Below are 19,404 nucleotides of genomic sequence, written 5' to 3'. Positions count from 1 at the left end.
TTGGGAACTAAATGTAGAGGTGATACACTTGCCAGTACGACCATGGACACTAAAATGCCACAATTCAGACAAATATGTAGGATTCTGCGCAGTCAGGAGATCAGGAGATATACGACATTAGGAAAGATTGCTGTCAGGGGCCTTTCTAAGGTCTTGAAGAGCAATGATGTCAATTTAAAAACTAAGGTGCACTTGATTCAAATTAGGGTCTTTCCAATTATGTGCTATACATCTGAAAGCTGTACCATGTGTAAAGCTGTTGGATTTTCAAAGTTAGGCTTTCTTGTTTTGGTTGAGGGTTGGCGTGGACTGTTTGCTTGTTTTTATTTTGTTCACATTTATGTGTGAGCTGATTGGATTTGCTGGGTTTAGCTAACAATGAACTGTGAACTGGATCTGGTGGAAGACCTTTGTATTTAAAAGTCAGTTGGACCCTTCGGCCTGGTGTTAATAGTGTTTGGTAAGTGTTACAACATTGGTCTGTCAATTCGAGGTACTGAGATAACTTGGAGTTGCTGTGATGCTAAATACTATGCTACCGGTGTGTAGAATGACAAAATGGTTACTCATGGTGGACAGTGTTTGGTGGAACTCCTAGATTAAGGTGGACACGGAAGCAGTAATGGAATCCACTTCCTAAACAACATGCCTCTGGAAACTCTTATAAACTTAGAGAAACGAGAATAGTTATAGAATAGGGGTCAGATATTTTGTTCATACGATTGCTATGAGCCATGCTCAACTCAAATAATCCTCTGGCTCAGGTTAAGGCAATGATCAGAGCCATTATTCAAACAATCACTACTGAGTTGTAGTTGGCTTGATGGCACATAACAATAGCAACAGAAACAACAACTCTATCACATTAAGTTCCTGTAAGTCAGAATTTATTAACACAGTAACACAACAGGGTTCTTACTTAATTTTCACAACCGTGAGTTGTGGGGAAGAAAACCAAAGTTGAAAATTTTTGATTAAAAAAAGTTAATAAGTAGACAACACAAGAATATCCGATGCTCTTAATTGCTATGGTAACTGTGGAAATATACTTGGCAAGGTTGTCAATGTTTCAATCTCTATCATGCCAGCTTAGTGGTTACTCTCAGTAGGCATGTGTAATTTATTTGAGTAATGAATTAATTGGTTTGATGATGAGTTAGCTAAGTCCTAAACTCATTATAATATAATTGTATTAAATTAATGGATTATAAAAATAAAAATGTGTGTTGTCATAGAAAACTGTTTATACTTTGCTGGGTCAAAGATAACTGGGATTTTCCTTTTCTGTGCAATGAATAAAGATCAAGATTAAATTTTTCACTGTTTTAATGGTTTTTCAATTTTAAAATAAACATTTGGATCCTGAGTCATTAGAGATATCTTTTTTAGGTAATCACAAATCCATCCATGATTAAGGATTAATACATTTCTTGGTTTTGAAGAACCCTCTGAAATATCCCATAGAAATAAGAAAGAACATCTTCACAAAATTAATATCATTGAGGAATCCAAAAGAGAGATAATTACATGTTTAATGTTTAACTCAGTTTCAACTGAAGTACTTCTTATCACACAGCTGGGTGTTATTGGGAAGAGCTCTTACATTGGAGCCCATTCACAGTGTAGTACACAATTTAATTCTATTATATTTAAACACAAATTGTGCATTGTTTTGAAGAATGTGAAGAACTGCTTTACTATTCAGTCTTCTCCCATAAGCCTGTAATATTTACTTCAGAGACAATAATAGATGTAGAAAAACTATCAGTTAGATTAATAGACATGATTTTTTAAATCAAATCCATTCCTTTCATATCTTTATTGTGTTTCAAAGAAAATTACCAGATATATTTAGGATTAATTAGTAAAATTATAATATAATGTAAAACTATGTGAAAAAAATATTTTTATCACTTAAAGTTTGGGGTTTTTTCCCCCCAGTATTGTTATGAAAATAACTTGACATTCCTATTTCATATCAAAGAAAAAGAAAACGTTTAATGAGTGTAATTGATTACTTCAATGCAGTAACAACATTCTAGAGGTCTCAGGACAGAAATGAAAGCACTGTTTTGTAGAGTAGGCCCAGCTACAACCATGGAATTTTGTAAATAGGATGAAATCATACTAGTACTAATTTATAAAATATATCAGTTGTTTGGCTGGAAAACTCTCCAAATATATAGACAATTTGAGGAAAACACACAGTTATTCCAATATACATATGAGTAGATAAAACAATAGTTAGCCTTTAACTATCTAAGCAAGAGTATAAAAATTATGTATTCAGAATATAACATTTATATAAAATGTATGTATTAATAAGTAATAAAGGTAACAAAAATTAATAGGTAGTAAAAGGTAATAAAACTGAAGGCAAAAGTTATTTGTTCCTCAGCAACTTAAGAAATAACATTTTTAAATTAATATTTCCAATCACCATTCTCCTAATTAACAATTTCCCCTTTAAATATATAAACACTAGCATCAAGGCTGGTTGTAGTATCAGCCATAAATTATTTATTATGGCATATTATTTTTTTAATCTACTATTTGACCATAAGATATATCTTCATTTACTCTGAAATATCTTTTGAAAAAGTTCTCTTTCTCAAATAACCATCTTTCATGTCAACTTAGTCACCTATGATTCTCTGTCTTGGCATTATGATGTAGTCAATTCCTTGAGGAAGTAGTTTGTAGTATGATCACTTCCACTTCCATGATGAACAAACTCAAACTCATTACCGTCAAGTCAGAACCGATCCATAGAAGGTTCTTCAGCAGATTTTCAGAGGCTGTAAATTGTACAGGAGGAAATTGTCCATCTTTCTTCTGTGAAGCATCTGGTGGATTCAAACCACCAAAAAGGTGCTGCCATTGTGTTCACGACACAACTCTCTACAGACTAAGTCACCAGAGCTCCACTCTTCCATGATGAATTTATTAGAGGATGTGGCCTTTTCAGATATCTATGTATATATAGATAGATAAAGACTTTTGTCAGGATCTTGTCTCTGGCTAGTTAACATTTGACTTCTTGGTCTTTGGCCTTGAGCCAATGGCCTACTATTTTACTTGCAGATCTTGGGAATTGTTGGCTTTAAATTCAGCAGATTGTCTTTTGATCAGCTGATCTTCAGTTAATCAGCTCCTGAGGCCACTTGAGTCAGGAGATAACTTTATCCTGATGCACGCCTAAATAATTGTCAATCACTCACGCATATCTATTCTCTATTTTGGAATTCCCAAATATTGGATGAAAAGGAAATTGTACCTCTTTGCTGAGTCACTAACACTTCCAGATGAAGTAGCGAATGAATTGTTGATCATTCCCTGTCAAGTTGATCATTATATCTGCTTTTCATCTGTGGCATAAATATCATTAGTGTAATAATCACATTAATTTGGGTATTAGATGTTTCCTGTTTCTGACAATAATCAACTATGTAACATTGGACACATTATATAGCCTCATTTATAACCGGGATTACACAGTTTTCAACTCCTTAATCCATTGTGCTTGTGACATCAACAGAATCCTATTAGTAATTATGGCTAATTAAAGTAGTGGCTCTTAATGAGCAGCGGGTAGAGAATGCACACACACGGGAAAAGGGGCTATTGTGCTATAGTCTCTGAGTAGAGGAGTAAAGTTCGTGTATTCTTGATGACTCTCTAATTTAAGAAGGTGGAATAGTTGTTTTCTAGCTTTTCTCAAATGCTAGTGGTTTATGTAACTGTATTAGCTCGCAGAATTCACACCCTCATACAAGAGGGTTATAGAAAAATATGTGAAAATACATATCAAAATTCAGTTAATGTGACAATTTGTGGTAAGCCTTAATCTTTCCACTCCCCACCTAACTCTGCACACACATTTTATTTCTGCTTAAAAGGTGGTGAATATAAAAAACAATTTATGTACGTGTGATCGTTATTTCAAATAACTCATAAGTTAAAATATGCCATAGTATGAAACGGTCTATGTGTAATAAAATAAAAGTTAATACAATTTTGAAATAAAATTTAATTTCCTTTAAAATATCACTCAAAATATTTCTTTTTCCTTAAGTTTCCCTTATTTTATGATAGTTGAATCAATAACTTGGGAAATAAATATATATTTAGCAATGTATCTAACAAGAACAACACAGAAAGAGAGAGACAGTTTATTTTTCTTAGAGCTAACAAGGAAAAGTGCCACCAATCTGGTAATCTGGGGTTCAAATCCAAAGCAAATATTTTCCAATTTTGTTACACTAAAGAAAATCATGTAATTTTTTGGCTTAAATTTACCCATCATTAAAGTAAATAAAAAGCAATACAAATGCAAGAAAATGTGGTGATTTCTAAATAATAATAATAATAATTATTATTATTATTATTAATTTATAAAACAATTCTTAGCAAACACGGTATTATTATGGTCTTTGCTGTTATTGTTTTCATTTATATCTTCATCTTCTCTTTCACCTCTCCCTTTATATTATTTATATATTGAGTTGGGAATTAAAAGGGGTATAACTGCTTAACGTTTAAATCATGCTCTAATGCCTTTAAATTCATGTGCTAGTTTGACTGGAAATAATGGTTCTAATTAAATCTAGGACTCCCATCTGGGTGATAATGAAAGTACCATATTTTATGCAAACAAAGTGCATGTTATATGTATGCAAGCCCTGTGCATTATTTTCATAAGTGTGCTGATTTAAATTTTAATACTTTTTAATTTTGTATAAAAGATTTAATTGTCTTTATCTTGGTATCTATTGACACTGGGATTGGTTCTTAACAAATAGGCTCTCATTAAATTACCTTCAAATGATGAAATCATTCCATCTCTCAACAGGAGTTTTTTTCTTCCTCTGGACACTAGTCTCTAATGTAGAAAGAAATAGTTTTTGTTTTTATTCTTTACAAGAAGCAGCTCTTGCCAAGGTAGCCAGCCACCAACCAGTAAATGTACAAGTTTACCCACCTGAGGTTACAGAGGCCGCTCAGGTGGATAAAGTTGGTTTATTTCTTCCCTCTGATAAGTTTGCCAGTCACTGTATTCATGCTATTTGAATCTTTTGCGCACATAGGAATCTCAAGGTAGTCATAAGAGCTGCAGGCACAGAGGGTTCATACCATCATTTGGACAAGGGAGATTCAACTATTCATCCTGGGACCTGATGGGGACAGGTAGTGCGGATGCTTTGGGCCAAGTCATCCTGCAGCCTGACTTCATTTGAGAGCAACAGTGCAGGCTCAAGTGTAAGTGTGCATGCGGGTATGTGACGACACTTGTTTGTCATGAGATCAGTACATGTATGCGTTGTAAAGCCTCCTGTGTTACCCTCTGACCAAGCTTCTACCTATCTCCAGCTTGATAGCAGAGCACCAATTAGCTACGTAGAACCCTACCACATTCAAGCCACACTTAACTACTCAGAACAAGTAAATATACAGCTTTCATGGTTTACTTTCTGATTACCTGGATACTATTGAACTAGATTTATGCCTTCTTGACCATGTTGTTTTGTTGTTAGATGCCATTGAGTTGACTGTGATTTAAAGCGACCTTATACACAACAGATTGGAACCTTGCTGTATTCAGCACCATTTCCACAATTTCTGATACACTCAAACCCATTGCTGTAGTCACCATATCATTCCATTTTGTTGATATTCATCCTCTCTTTCTCTGACCCTTCATCTTTCTCAACATGCTGTCTTTTTTCCCCCAAAGATTGGTCCCTTCTGAGAACATGTACAAAGCAGGTGAGATCTTATGTTAAACATTTATTATAAAATATGACCAAAAGTAACTCATTCAGACTGTTGAATGGAAGTGAACTCATTCAATGTATTGCCGTTGAGTAAAACCAGCTCACAGACAATCCATTCATAGGTTTCTGTTTCTCATTTTTCTCCCACAGAGCGGTTGGCAGATTCTAAGTATGTGCCTTTGGGCTGACAGTGCAACTCCTTACTCATTATTCAACTAAAGAAATATCAAGAAATCTTTGATAAACTGTGACTGAACTTTCTCACAAATCATTACGATTTCTGTGAGATATTTTGCGTGTAATATTTAGAGCATAATGAGTATTTTGTGCCACTGAAGTGTGTGTGTGAGTGTGTGTGTGTATGAAAATATGTATTACATAAATATATATGAAAATATAATCTTTCCCCAAATTAATTCTTACTATCATTTAAATAATTTTTGTTAATGACATAAAAATCATTCCATATCTATGGTATCAACCAATAGGCTTGTTTTATTCCTTTTTTAAAAAAATTCTGTACATTCAGTAACTTGAAAAATGTGTTAATTAATGTGAATTATACCTTCATCATTCTTTCAGATGCCACAGCTACTATCCATGTTCTAGTACTCAGTTTGTTTCTCCTAGATTATTATAATAACTTCTAAAATATATTATGCTTTAACAACTTTTGACACATTCACATCAACAAAGAAAAAGAAATGAGGACTGCACAATACTGCAATTATTAGAATGAGAATTGCCAAGAAGACAAGAACTGAAGGGTAGTAAGAGGCTCTGTAGATCACAACAAATTGTGACTAACTTGAGAAGAATGGGAATCCCAGGATACTTGATTGTGCTCATACAAAACCTGTCCTTGAGCCAGGAGGCAGTCATCAGAACAGAGCAAGGAATCATGTGGTTCAAAATCAGGAAGAGCACATGAGGGATGTGTCCTGTCTCCAAGTCTTTTCAATCTGTATGTGGAACATATCATTCAAGAGGAGGAGTGTGACTTCAGAACTGGAGGAAGACTCATCAATCTGCATTATGCACAGAATCTTTCTTGCACAAACTGAGGAGGACCTGAAGCATTTGCTGCAGAAGGTCAAGGACTGCAGCCTTCAGTACGGATCGAAGCTCAATCAAGAATACAAAGATTCTCACCACTGGGCCACTTGGCAACACTATGCAGGATGGAAGAAGAGGTTGATGTTGTCAGCAATTTCAGCTTGCTCGTCTCCACAATCAACACTCTTGGAATGAACAGTCAGGAAAGCAAAATACAAATTGCTTTGGAGATGTTTGCTGTCAGGGATGTTTCCAAAGTGCTAAAAATCAGTGATTTCGGTCTAGAGACTAAGGTGTGCCTGATCTAGGCTATGCTCTTCACAATTACTTGCTATGCATCAGAGAGCTGGACAATGACTAAGGATAACAGAAGAAAAATTTATGCCTTTGAGCTGTGGTGCTGGAAAAGAGTATTTAACATACCATGGACCACCAGGAGAACAAACAGGTCTGTCTGAGAGAGGGTGAAACTAAGATTCTCCTTGAAGGAAAAGATTTTGAAGCTCCATCTCACATACATACTTTGCACATGTGGCTAAGAGGAATCAGACCTCAGAGAGGACATTACGCTTGGAAGGGTAGAGGGACAGTTGCAGGAGAGGGAGACCCCATATGAGATGGTTTGACATGATAACTGGGACAATGGAGTTAGGTGTGTCTGAGTACATGAGACTGGCTCGGGATAGGGCAGGGTTTAGAGCTGTTGTGAGTAGGTTCGCTATGAGTCCCAAGTGAATCAATAGCACATAACAACAACTCAAGGACTTTCTCTGTTCAAGCATTCTTTTTAAATTTATTGTGTAACTAGTTTGAACAATTAAGGTCATTTAATTAAACTTTGTTTTATTTTTTCATTTCATTTCCTGGGATTAGAGATAATAAATATTACCAAGGCTTGATAGTACCAATTATCTTGAATCCTTGATTGAGTTTCAAGGAAAACTTTTAATAACATTCGATGTGTTCATTCATATCTTGAATTCTTTATTTTGACATGTTCCCAAGAGCTTCTATGTTATATGTTACCCTTTCACACCTATTTTACAGCCCATTTTAATGGTGTCACAAAGGTGGAACTTGAAAATATGTTAGTTTGCTGGATGACTGGATTCATTAGTGATTGACATATAAAGGTTAAAACCCTACTTGAATGGACAGGAAAGAGGGAAGCCATGTCCCTTATTTTCAACAAACAGATATAACACCTTTCATGCTCACACTACTCTTATTGGCATGGCTGGATTGAAAAGATTGCAATGTTATGAAACATTAACATTATGGGAAATTGAAGATTACAACATCGTTACATAACTGCCAACCCACTGAGAATTATGACCAGATCAAGCTAACACATAGCCTTAACTATCATTAGTCAGTTGTACTCTTGACAGATGTTCATTGTTAATGTCCAAAATAGCTGGGTAGATCTTTTCCTATTGCAAAAAAATGCAAAATATTGGCAATAAGGGGGTTAAGAGTGAGTGAACAGAAGGTGTATTTTCATTTCTGTTTGTCCTTATAAAGGACAGATATTTGGTAACTGTGGTTTCTAAAACACTGTCTCTTGGAGGAGAGATCACTAGAGGGTTCAGTTTCTTCTTCCTGGTGACCCAGATAACTCAGTTTCTTTTCTCCACACTGCTTCATAAGTGGCGAGCTCTGGTGGTCTAGTTCATAGGGAGTTGTGCTGCTAATTCAAAGGCTATATCTTTTGTGGTGGTTCAAATTCATCTACTGCCCCGTGGGAGAGAAATGGACAATTCACATGCAATTCACTACTCACTTGAGTTTCACTTATGAGTTTGTTTCAGCTCCATAGCAAAGAGAAAAATATAATTATCTTACAGTAATTGTACACTTACTATACTTGGACCAAGACGCAGTCATCAGAACAGAGCAAGGAAACACTGCATCGTTCAAAATTGGGAAAGGGTTACACCAGGGATGTATCCTATCTCCATACCTTTTCAACCTGTATGCAGAACAGATTATCCAGGAGGCTGGGCTCAATGAGGAGAAATGTGGAGTCAAGAATGGTGGAAGATCTATCAACAATCTGTGTTATGCAGATGACACAACCCTGCTTGCTGAAACTGAGGAGGACCTGAAATGCTTGCTGAAGAGAGTCAAGTACTGCAGCCTCCAATATGGATTGAGGCTCAATGTCAAGAAGACTAAGATTCTCACCACTGGACCAATTGGCATGGCAGCATCAGGATGGATAATGAAGAGCTTGAGATTGTTGACAACTTTAGTTTGCTTGACTCCACAGTCAACACTATTGGCACCCATAGCTAGAATATTAAAAGACATACTGCCATGGGAAAGTCTGCTGTTAGGGACCTCTCCAAAGTACTGAAGAGTAATGATATCTCTCTGGAGACTAAGGTTTACCTGATACAGGTCATGTTGTTTACAATCACTTGTTATGCATCAGAGAACTGGACAATACCTAGGGAGGATAGAAGGAGAATTGATGCCTTTGAGCTGTGGTGCTGGAGAAGAGTATCGAGAGTACCATGAACTGCTAGGAAAACAAACAGATCATCTTGGAGAGTTAAAAACCAGGAGGCTCCTTGGAGGCAAGGATTCTGAGACTCTATCTGACATACTTTGGACATGTTGTAAGGAAGAACCGGTCCTTGGAGAGGGACATCATGCTTGGGAGAGTGGAGGGACAGCGCAGGAGGGGAAGGCCCTCTATGAGGTGGATTGATCCAGTGACTGGGGTAATCAGGATGGGAATGTCAGAGAGAGTGCGATTGACACAGGACAGAGCAGAGTTTAGGGCTGTTGTACAGAGGGTCGCTATGTGTCGTAAGTGGCTCAATGGCACATAACAACAACAACAGTAATATATTTTTAATATGTAACATGCTAAAAATTATCTCATGTCTCATGTCACTCCTCTAAACAAAAATGATTGTTTTAATCCCAGTGTTTAGGGTTTTCTTCTCATCTTTCCTTTGACAATCTTGTTGAACACATTTGATAGTAAGAGTACTTGTTGTTGTTATGTGCCTTTAAGTCAGAGTTGACTTATAGCTGACTCTTCAGCAAGTTTTAAGAGGCGGTAAATCATACAAGAGGAGATTGCCTAGCTTTCTCCTAACAAACACCTGGTGCATTCAAATGTATGCCTGTAGGTTGGCAATGCAACTCCTTATAAAGCCTCCAGAGCCCCCTATTCAGGCTCAGACCTCACAGGAAAGGAAATTATAAAGGGTTACAGGATCTTAAATGAATAATATAAATCAATTTGATAAATATTATAGTATCTGCATAGTCAAATCTCTGAAAGCCAGAACTCAAAGAAGCAACCTTGTTCTCTGGGTCTCCCAGGTTGGCTGTCTTTGAAAGAATGAAGTCTGATTACTTTTTTGTGTTGCTCATTTAGGGAATTCTGGTGGCCTAGTGATCTTAAAGGCACCAGTTCAATTCCACTAGCTCTTCTGTGGGAGAGAAAGCGGATATCTCCTCCCATGCAATTAACTGCCTCTGAAAACCTGCTAGAGGGTCAGCTGTGAGTCAGTTCTGATTCAATAGTACACAGCAGTGGCATTGCTAATTTTGGTAGAGCAAAGTTGAACTTTTTTATTATTTGGCAAGTTTCACCTTACATCGTTCAGAATTTGACAAATTTTACTATATACGTACACCAATAGAACAAAAGTATCAGCAAAGGCTTCTCATAGAGGCCATGCCTATTTGTAAAAAAAGAAGAATCTTGTCAGCTAAAGGACTAAAGAACATTCTAGACCACTCTGTAATTTGCATTTACCAAGACTCAGTCATTTTCCCTACAAAAATCTCCATTTGAAGTTTTAAAATAATATTCTAAAGATCTTATACTCTTTCTTATTTTGTCATGCAAGTTTTTATGCATGTAGGCTTTGGTTGCTTATTTATTTATAAAATTAATATCATTCTATATATTTTATTAAATTCTCCCACTGTATTGCACATGTTGTTGTTATGTACTGTTGAGTCAAAATTGACTCATAGCTGACCCTCCAGTGGGTTTTCAGAGGCCATAAATCACATGGGAGAAAATGACCCATCTTTCTCACTTGGAACAGCTAGTGGATTTAAACAGCATACCGTTGAGTTGATAGTGCAATGCCTTAACTCACCAGACCATTAGAGATCCCTGTATTTTATATAGTCTCACTAAAAATATTATAAAAATCCTTCTATAACCAAAGATATTCATGAAAGCATCTCTGATGGCCTAGTGAGAAGTTGTGTTGCAATACCAAAGGCAGACACTTTAAATCCACTAACTGCTCAATAGGAGAAGGATGGGAAATCTTGTCCTATGATTACTGCCTTGGAAAACCGGTGGGAGGGACAGCCATGAGTAGGTTCCAGATTGAAAGTACATAACACACTTCATACTATAAATACATACAAGGAACTTGATTCTCTTCTTGGAACTCTATGCTGACATACATATTTATTTTCTAATGCAGTCTTATTTTTGGGGAATGAATTATGTCTGTTAAGCTGAATCCCTTTAACAAGCATGTCCACACATCATAACGGGATGCCAGTAGAACTAAATTAAAATTAAAACGCCTGGTTTTGAATTCTCATGATGAAACAAAAGCAACAAGAAAGCAACATCAGCAGAACATACAAAAGGAGCAAAAAAGAATTGCCAATCATTCCAAAGCCTTAAGAAAATGTACTCATTGAAAATAAAATGAAAATCCATTCTTCAGGCTGGCAGAAGAGAACAGTGCTCAAATTTGGCTCCCCCTTGGAATGAATACTTCCTTGACTGGGTAACAAATGAAAATTGGATCGGGGACACATTTTCAATGAAAAAGACACACTTCCAGATGGCTTCTTGGCAAAGAAAAGGGATGAGTTGATTAAACTGTCATGTGATGACTTCAAATTCAGCAAAGTACAGATTAGCAACTTCTTATTGAGAAGGATAAAGGAGGACATTCAGGTACCCGGCATGGGTTTGACATTATTAAGGTGTAAGATTGCTTTGCAGTTTCACTGTTTGCTGCCGTTGCTTTCAATAAGGAAAAACACAGAATTAATCTGAAACAGAAACAGCATTTTTAGCTAAATTGAACTTGGATTTCACCAGACCCAACTTTTCTAAATCTTATTGCTAAGAACACTCCTCATAAAGCAATTATATTTTTGTGCCATAGTAAATTATTTAGTATGACTATTCTAGCTAGTAATTTTACTTTTGTGGATGGGATGGAAATATAAATATGTTGTGTTTGTTGTAAAATATGATCAACAGCAAATTGTGAGTGAGAGTACATAAAGTGTGTGGATCACTCAGGAAAGCATTGCTCAGTTTTGTTCTCTCTCTAGGCTGACTTTGAGCAGGTTCAGAGACCGAAAAGAAGAATCTCACTTACAATGGAAAATGAAAGCTCATTCTTTGAACCAGAGAATCCTCCATAAGATGGAATGAGACCTTAAAGACAGAGGCACAGCATGCAAGATGGCATTGATAATGTAGGAAACAGATACAGTGGAGAAGTAAAGTATGAGAGAGAGCTTTTAAATCTTGATTTGCACTGGTTCAGAGTTCAGCGTTTTGGCCTAGATGGAGTAGAATGCAGACAGTACATAACTGGCAGAACTAAAAGAGTTTTATACACTAGGCCAGAGACGTGAGGTAGGGCCTAGAGCTGAGGTGCTAAAGATCAGTGGAATGAGTGCTTGGAAATGCATCTGTAAAGAAGCTGTCCTGATAGAAGAATTATACTCTAAGTTTCCTACCTGAATTGTAATCTGTTATTTCGCTAATAAAATTCATGATCTCGGTGATCTTTGAGAGTTGTGAGTGGCCATTGTAAAGATTTAGAAAATTTGACCGAAAAGTAGTAAAGGCTATGAGAGCGACAGTTGATATTAGGAATGATTGAAAATTTAGGAATGTCTGAATGCATAAAGATCAGCTTTGTACTGCTGATGAGGTTGCATAGTAGCGTGTACTGGGAGGGGGGGGAGGTATACTGTTTACCAATGAAAAGAATTTTTCTTTTACTTTTGAAAGAGAGGAGGGAACTGTGGGGGAGGGATGGGCAGGGACAAGAGTGCAACAATGAATGAATGGAAATTCAAAATCTCTGCAACTGTTCATTAAAATTAATTAAAAAATTAAAAGAAAAAAAAGAAATAATTATCCATGTTTCAATGGGGATAACACTGGCCTTATCATGCTTGTCAATATTATAATTGAAAATTTTGCTTATGAGAACATTCTATGTGTATTTAATGTTATTTCTTGTTTCAAAATACCGATTTTGTATCAAGTTTTCCATACTTGTACCACAAAAGTTCATATGCGGTAAAATTTCACATGAAAACATAAATAATAGTGAACCAAACTCTTTTGGGATTTGAGTACCTATGTCCTGGTTGATTATTTTAAAGCTTGAAAACAACTACAATCACAGAAAATAGAAGTACATAAAGAAATAATGCAATGAGATTAATAAACACATAAAAATTACAAGCATGTACAATATATATACTTCTGAGTTAGATTCAGAATTATAACATAAGGGAATAAAATGTTTAATTAATTAAAATGAGTACCTCCTGTTGTCTGTGGTTTTAAAATGTCTCAGTGTGGGGCATGATTGAGTAAAAGAAGGAGAAAGGCTTCTCTAGTTCAATTTATTCCAAAATATCATTTCAAAATATAAATGTGTATTAGAATTTACTCAGGCTTCCCTTACAACTAAATGTTTTCTCCTTTTGTGATCACAAAAATATTAGAAAATTTTGTTATGTATGAATTTGCAATTCTTTATTTTTTTATTGATTCCTAAGATTCTATGTAGAGAGAGAGACCAGCTGGTCCAGTGGACAGAATGAGATGCTACCAAGTCAAAGTTGGGTGACTTTTAATCCGTGCCCCTTGGGCCTGTCTTTCATTGTTTTTGTCCAGACATTCCTCTAGGTCATATAGCCCTGGTGTACAAGTTGCCATACCATGGTCACGTGTGGTTGCTGTGAGGCTGAACACTGTGACACTGAACACTGTGACACTGATGTGTCAAATGCGTTGATGATTGGCTACCCAATACGGACAGAGTGGGGTGGAGCTCCCCAATGGAAACAAGCATGAAATATTTCAGGAAATACGCTATGATCAAGAGCTTATGGCAATGGAAGACATCCAAGCTGTACTGAAGGTATTGGCAAAAAATAAGTCCCTTATGAATCAATACACCACCAACCGACATGTTTCCATTAACAGATGCGGCCTAAATGTACTCACCAGTCTATGCAGGAAATTTGGAACATAGCTATCTGTCCAACTGACTGGGAGAGATCTCTATTTGTTCTCATTCCTACAAAGGTAATCCAACAGAATGTGAGAATTATCATTAATATTGCATGCAGACAAAATACTGCTGAAGATAATTAAAAAGCATCTAAAATAGTAAGTACATAAAGAATTGCCGGAAATCCAAGAGGAATTTAGAAGAGGTCGTGGCACCAGGGGTATCATTGTTCATGTCAGATGGATCTTGGTCAAAAGTAGAAAATAGCAGAAGAATGTTTATTTGTGCTTTATTGATTATGCAAGGGCATTTTTCCTAGGCAAAGAAAACAAAATAGTTATGTCTACAGAGTTCCAGTTGTTCCCATTTCACTAAAGATAAATTACATACATTTTTAATGTCTTTCTTTTCACTTGCCTTTTTCCTAAAGCAAGATTGTAATACCAAAGTTCCTTTGCAAATTACACATAATTCATTAATACATATGGGCTAGGCTTCCATTGGGAGCATGTATGTTTTCTGAAAAAATCAAATGCTCATATGATAGTACACTTCTCAATCATCATTTTTATCTTGTCATTTGCTGTTTGGCTATAGATAGTTTAGTGAATGAAAAGATGTATTATCAAAAGATGTATTAAGAAAATGTATGTCTTAGGAGAAAAATGAACCATCAAATTTAATTATAGGAATATATGCCATAAATCAGAGAAATTTTATTTTTAGATTGGTTAGATTATAAGGAGAGATCAAAGAAGAGGGGGAAACAGCAGAAATCTAGAATGTTTTCTCTTTCTAACAAGAAAAAAATCATATAACCTTGATAAAAAGCAATTTCAATATTTCGGTCAACTCTACAACCACTTTTAACTATTCATGTTGACATAGTAAAGGGAATCTCTCCTCTGAATGTAAAAGTATATTAGAAAAAGAAATTAAATTCATCAAAGTTTTGCTAGAGGAAGTTTTTCTCCAAATAAATGTTTTGTTGAGATACCATCCATCGTGCAGATAAATGCCGAGTTGCTCACTGAAGTGGAATGGAAGGTCAGATATCCTCCCTCAATCACGTTTCCACCTAACTTCCATGGAGGTGTTCAGATGTCATGAGAAAAGTCATTCACTGCTTCTTAAAAACTCTCCTATTGTTTTATGTCTTGTAATTACATTAGAAACACAGTTGTATTTTATTTTCATTTTGGTATTAGCTCCAACCATTATGAAAACAAGGGATTCTGTGGATTCCTTGCTGTTTTTGCTGTTTACACTGACAAAAATGTTTTTTGAAAATAAATTACTCTTGAATTTGGAAGAAAGACAATATTAATATCTGTTATAAAGAGGTGCATGGGCACATGTTTTTCATAAGATAAAGGAAATTGTTATAGATCTGAAGATTTGAGATTACACCATTTAATGTTAACATAAGATACTTTTAAAAAATTATCTGGTGAAATAGCCTTATTTTCCAGGAATTATTTCTTTTCAGATCTTTTCCCCTTCATCTGAGGTCATTAAGTTCGTGTTTCTGTCTCCCTTGGTAGTCTGTGAGTACCTTGAATGCACAGATTGTGTTTTTGTACTTTTCGTACCACATTCCTAGCAAGTTGTGTGGTAATAAGTAAAAGTTCATCCAGTGTTTTTCAGTAAAATTGAAACTCACAAAAGATATTTTTCTTTTCTTTAGAAAAAGGAAACCGGTAATTTTTCCAACATATTTTCAAAATGTCTCATTTTCCATGGTTGTGATGGTTGCTGCACATATCCTAGGAACTTTCTCTTTGTTGATAAAGGAGGAAATAGCTCACAGCTATTATTATATAAAGTAATGGATTTTGCCATATAATTTAGAACTAGACTGATTTTCTTACATTCTCAAGGCTTGCTCCAGGCAGAGCAGCACGCATTTTAAAAGAAAATACAATTAGTGATTTTCATAAAGGAAGAAACCATTGACTTCTCTTGCTCCCCTCTGTGAGCTGATTCTTGGTGACAGTTCTTATCCTCCAAGGACTTGTCTAACAATTTTGACTAGGCAATTCTACATAGGAACAGGGGAGGAATATAATTGTGCTCTTGTTAAAACACGCTGTAATGTCAGGCACACTGAATCTTAATTCCCATGGTGGGTTCAGGTAATCAGGAAATTTCCAGCTGCGGGAGGACTTTGAAATAGTATGTGACATTTTTACAGCTGGTCATAATTTCACGCTTTGCCTCCTTTGATCAAAGTGTCACCTTAAATGAAGACAAGGAGACTAAAATGCTACTGGGAAAACGACAATCTAATAGACTCATTTGCATTTAAAAAAAACCAAAACCAAAACAACCTACATACAATAATAATGATAACCTAAAGAGTGTACACGGTGAAGGGACACCAATTGGAAATAGTCATTTTTACTTTACATAGATAAACTTTTGCTTAGCTTATTTATATGTTTATCTGATCAATAATTAGCTCAAAGTGTGGTAAATATACAGAGAAGACATCAAATTAGCTACACATACAAATTATTTATATATTCAATTGCTCACATGAGTCATAGAAAATGTAGCTTTGGTGACAAATAATGTATGAGGAAGAATTCTCTGAGCTATAATTGTTACCTGGCAATCTAACACCTGAGGATCATGCAGCACATATTGAATCCTTCCTCCTCTACAAAAGTGGTGCTCATTAAGAAATTATCAAGGGCTAGATCAGGAGGATGAAATATTTAGGAGAACCAAGAGTTTTAGTACTTGTAGTAGTTGGTAGTAGGGAAAAGTTATTTGAGCTATAACCTTCTAGTTTGATATCAATTTTATTGTAACATCTTAACACATTTGCAGCATGATGACATGGTAGAAGCTTAGAGATTGCAAAATAAATTTGGAAACTACCATATGGAGGGGAAAATCTAATTCCTTTTTTTTTGTAGATAAAGCCCATAGGATAGAAACTTGAAAATCTTTAAATTCATGAGTGGCAGAATAAGTCTATTATGATAGACAACAGAATGGGTGTTTTTCTTTTCTCTATAAATATGTTCTGTTACAAAAAATTTTCTATTTTACTGTTTTGTTTCCTGATATTTACCATATATTAGTTTTATAAATTGGTAAAACCAGCATGGGGGTGGCAACATGTGATCTCTATTAACTCCACAATAGGGAACTGTCCCCTTCAACAATGTGCAGAGCACAAAAGTAATTCTTATGAGGTCACACATAGCTTTATGCTTCCCACACCTTCTTCTGTCAATTCTAACTACACTGGTCCCTCCCGTGGCTCTCACTGCTCTACCTATTGGGTCCAATAATCTGTTGCAATAGCTTCACAGAGGGTATGGGCAATATAATTACAGTTTTTTAGGGAAGCTGACAAGTTACATTTTGTTTTAGGAAACAGAATACAATTCTTTTATCAGGCCATATTCTCAAGAATGTTCACCGGCTTTCTTACCTTCAGCTTTGTGGCTTTAAACCAGTGTTACAAAGACCCCTTAGTACTGACAATTATGATGTTTCCCTTCCTCTCAAGCCCTCTAACAAGAATAGACCAAGGCCCTCAGTTCACTAGGTCAGTATTTCCAGTTCAGCTCCATCTCAGTTAGGTCTTTGGTTCTTTACTGTCTCTGCTGCTGCTACTGCTGCTCTGGTTTAGTCTCAGTCTGACTCTCAGAGAAATCTCTGGCTCAATTGGACACATTCTAAACTCTCCATTTCTTTCCTGCTGGTAGTGAGATAATTTAAGTCTGATGGGGTGGGGTGGTGAGCTGAGCTGCAATAATCCCTTCATTAGTTACCTATATATTGTTCTTGTTGTGTGTCATTGAGTCAACCAGACTCCTAATGACCCAAAATAGTTCTAATTCTGCTCTTTCCTGGTCCAATCTCACTGTTTCCAACACACCTGCACTCATTACCCAAGTCATTGTGTCAATCCATCTCATCTAGGATCTTCCTCTCCTGTTCTGTTCCTTCACCCTTGCAAGCATGAAGTCATTCTCCAAGGACTAGTCCCTCCCTGGCAATACACCCATAATTATGTGAGACATAGCCTCAAAATCCTTGTCTTCAAGGAACGGTTTGGCTTACCCTCTCCAGGACACCTCTGTTTGTTCTCTTGTCAGTCAATACTCTACTTCAAGAACGCAATTCAAAACCATCTATAATTCTTCTGTCCCCTTTGGTCATTGTCCAGCTTTTCGATGCATAACAAGTAATTGTGAAGACTATGGCCTGCATCAGGCACACCTTAGTCTCTAGACTGACATCTTTGCTTTTTAGCACTCTGGAGAGGTCTCTGAAAGCAGATTTTTGTAATGCAAATAATCGTTTAATATCCTGACTGATGATGACACGAGTGCTGTTTGTGGAATTAAGTAAGCTGAAATTGTTAATAATCTCAATTTTTTCATCTATCATGATGCTGCTAATTGGCCCAGTGATGAGAATTTTTGTTTTCTTGATTTTAAACTTTTAATCTATATTGCAGATCAGTCCTTGATCATCTGTAGCAAATGCTTAAGGCCCCCCTCAGTTTCAGCAAGTGAGTCTGTGTGTGCATAACAGAGGTGTTGATGAGTCTTCCCCCAATCCTTAATTTGCATATTCTCTCATTTTCATTCTCCTATGGAGCAGTTCCTTTGAGTTAATGGCATGATTCCTTACAATTAACCCACCACTAACCCATCTCAGCTCCCTATTTTAATAGCAAATATATATATATATATATATCTCAAAAATATATATCCAAAATATATATACATATATATACACACACATATATATATCTCCAAATATACAGTTGATCAGATGGCTATACTTGAAAAGTAACAATCTTCTTTCGGCCCACATCTTTCAGTTAGCATATGACTATCTCTTGTTGTGTAGTCAATTCCACATCATAATGCATGAAGTACTACATCAGCAATGATCCGTTAAACCAAAATCTACTATCATCAGGTCAACTTCAACTTATAGTTACACTCCACTGGTTTCCAGCATTGTAACATGTACAATTGTCCTTCTCCATGTAGAGATTTGAACCACTATTCTTTTGGTTAGCAGCGTAATGAAAGGAACCTCATGTAGCATGACTATCCATTGTCATCAAGTCCATTCCAACTGATAGTGACCCGCAATTGGGTTTCTGAGTCTTTAAAACTTTACAGGAGATGAGTAAATCATTACTCCGTTACTCAGCTTTCCTGCAGCGTTTTAGTCAGCAGTATAGAATATAACACTATGCCAACATGTATATATATGTGTATATATGCATATATATGCACATATATGCATATATATGT

This window comes from Elephantulus edwardii, unplaced genomic scaffold (assembly GCF_000299155.1).
Source record: "Elephantulus edwardii isolate Elephantulus edwardi_28Jun2011 unplaced genomic scaffold, EleEdw1.0 scaffold00022, whole genome shotgun sequence".
Lineage (NCBI taxonomy): Eukaryota > Metazoa > Chordata > Mammalia > Macroscelidea > Macroscelididae > Elephantulus > Elephantulus edwardii.
The sequence above is the reverse complement of the archived record's forward strand: the minus strand, read 5'-3'. Positions refer to the sequence as shown.